This window comes from Myotis brandtii, unplaced genomic scaffold (assembly GCF_000412655.1).
Source record: "Myotis brandtii unplaced genomic scaffold, ASM41265v1 scaffold544, whole genome shotgun sequence".
In the NCBI taxonomy this organism is placed as follows: Eukaryota; Metazoa; Chordata; class Mammalia; order Chiroptera; family Vespertilionidae; genus Myotis; species Myotis brandtii.
In genome coordinates, this window is record NW_005370008.1 from 249,373 (window position 1) to 252,573 (window position 3,201).

Consider the following 3,201-nt stretch of genomic DNA (forward strand, 5'->3'; position numbering starts at 1 on the left):
AAAAATTAGATATAGATTAAGACTATGTAGAAGCAAGGCACTTTATGACACAGTATGCATATAACTAAAACATCACATGACCTAGAATGACTAAATCACTACAGCTAATATTTGGATAGCTTGTTTCATAAATAATAGGATTAGCCAAAGTATACCTGTATTATATCATCTTCTCCAAAATCACATAGAACATACTTCTCAACAACAAAAACCACAATACTACTCTGCCTTGCACATCATTTTTGGTTAGAAGTTTGGTTTCTACTTCCTAGAAATCTTTAGCCCCCCCCCCTTTTTTTTTCTTATTCCTCACCCCAGGACATGCTTAGGGAGAGAGAGAGAAACATCAAGGTGAGAGAGAAACATCTATCAGTTGCCTTTCGTACATGCCCCAACTGGGAATCAAACCTAAAACCCAGGCATGTGCCCTGACCAGGAAATGAACCAACAAGCTTTCGTTGATTCATTGAACCACTCTGGCTGGGCTTTAACTCTTTAATATGTTATAGGATGTAAATCAATTATGAAATTTATCTTTTGATAATCAGCAAGGTTAAGACACATTGAGAATCTGTCCTGGTTTAATATCTTATATTTAACATAGCTAAGCCCTGAAGAAGTTGAGGACTGAGACTTGAATTCAATCTTAATTCTGCACTAACTGGCTCTGCAACCTTGGGCATGCCACTTAACTCTTGCCATCTCATTATGTTGCTGAAAGCATAAAATGAGAATGTATTGGGAAAGGCCTTAGAAATTTCTGAGTAATAAAAAGAGAAAAAATTAGTACTAAATTTGATTCATCTTGAAATAAATATGACAGTTTCTATTGCAAGAGAAAGTGCTTAATATTCAAGATAACTGCTACATTTATAGAAAAGTAAGATATCCCACATTCATACCAATTTAAGACAACTATTTCTCCTTCATGATAACTGTACTTATAGTCTTGCAGGAAGTATAGCACTTTTAAAATGTTAACTATTAAAAAAAAATGTTAACTATTCTTTGGACCACGTTAATTTTTCAGATGTTAACATTTCAGAAAAGTAACAGAAAAAACATATTATCTTGACTTTAATGGGGTACAGAAAAATAATACCCATAAATACTAATTTTTAAATTATTATAATTGGTATTTTCTTTCTCTTAGACTGAATTTGTGGCTAAGTGGTTCTTAGTAAAAGCACATCTTACTGATTTGCATTTCAATTTTTCCATTCATGTGTTCATTTTATTAGCCATTGGATAAATATTTATTGAGCTCTTCCAGGTGCCAGGCAAGTGCTGAGGCGGAAGGGTGCGGGGGGGGAGGTACCAGTGTTGCAAAGTCTGTGCCCTCAATGAGCTTAAGTTGGGGAGGTGATAAACAACAGTAAACAAGCCTATAGGATGTCCGGCAGTGATAAATGCTAAGGAGTAAAATAAAGCAGAGTGAAAGGTTTCCAGAATGTGGGAGGCAAGAAAGGAGATATTGCAAATTTAGAGAATGATCAAGGAGAACTCCCTAAGAGGATGACATTTATGGAGATCAAAATCAACCACGGGTATAAGCCTTGGCGCTTTCTGGACAGATTAATCTATGCATTGGGGAAGATTAAGTGCAAAGACCCTGAAACAAGTCTAATGCTTGGTGGACTCAGGGACTAAAAAGAAGGCCATTATGGGTGGAAGACAGAACAGCTTTAGAAGGTCAGAGAAATGGTAAGGTGTTAAGTCATGAAGGACCTTGTAGGCCACTGTAAGGGTTTTGATTTGTACTCTTACTGAGATGAGAGGTTGATGGATGGCTTTAAGCCAACAAGTGACATGATCTGGCTTTGCTTTTAAGAGGATCCTTCAGGCTGCTAGGTTGGAGGCAAAAGCAAAAGTAAAGGTTGAGGAAGATGGCTATTACAAAATTCTGGGCAACTAATAGTGACTCAAACTCATGGTTTGGTAAGAACCATGAAAAGTTAACGGATTCTGGATATGTTTTGAAGATTGAGCAGGCAGGATTTGGCTGATGCATGAATGTAGGACATGAGAGAAAGAGGGGAGCTAAGCATAACTCTAAGGTGTTTGGTTTGGGAAACTGGATGAATGGAAGTGTCATTTACAGAGCTGGGAAGACCATGAAAGGAGCAGGTGTGGGGGGAAATTCAAGAGTTCGTGTTTTATTATTCTCATCTTGAGATGCCTTTTGGACACCCAAGAAGAGAAGTCATTAATAGGAAGTAAAGTACAAGTCTGGAATTCAGGAGAAAGGTCTGAGTTGGAGAAATACATTTGGGAATCAGCAGAATATAGATGGAATCCAAAGCCATGAAAGGTGGTTGATAATATCACCTAGCAAGTAAATTAAAATAGAGAGCACTGAGGATACAGATTCCTCTTATAGCCCAGTTGTTCCTGGATAGAGTACTAAAGACTGCAAAAGAAAAGATTAGAGAATTCAGAAATAGTTCAAACTGTTCATTCATTCAGCTGGTATTTATGAGTCCCCGCTGTTTGGCAGAGGTTCTGCTAGCCACTGGGAAAACAACATGGCAGACCAGGCATGCGCAGTGCCTTCAAGTAGTTCCCATCCACCGACATGAACAGTCAAGGACAGCTGTAGAGATAAACCTCAGTACATATTACTGAATAGCAATGAAGAGGAGTAGCAGCAAATGGACTCCAAGGTCTGAGGAGGAAAGGAGACTACCTTTACTCTCCATCTGCCTCCAGCAAAGACAAGCCAGGCCAATGGGAACCCCTGGTAACGATAACAAAAAATACAAACTAGAAAATGAGGGGGAAAAAGAAAGAACACAGGAAAGAGAAGAAAAAAAAAGAAAATAAAGAAACCAATGGTGGCTGCATAGTAGCATTCTCAGCATAATTAGATTATACTTGCTCAGCTGGGGTAGTTCAGATGGCGGTACACTGAAGAGTTGCAGTTTGGTTCCGGTCAGGGCACATGTCTGGGTTGTAGGTTTGATCCCCAGGAAGGATCAATGTTTCTCTCTCTCTCTTCCTCTCTCTAAGCATGTCCTCAGGTGAGGATTAAACAAACAAACAAACAAACAAACAAACAAAAATACTCACTAGTTTATCCTTGGCCTATATGTTAGTCAACTTTCAAATGCCCAGAGGTAAGCACAGGCCTCTATCTTCTTTTTTTCAGTTTTTAATTTTTCCTTTTTTAAATTTATTTTTTATTGACAATATTAAAGATGT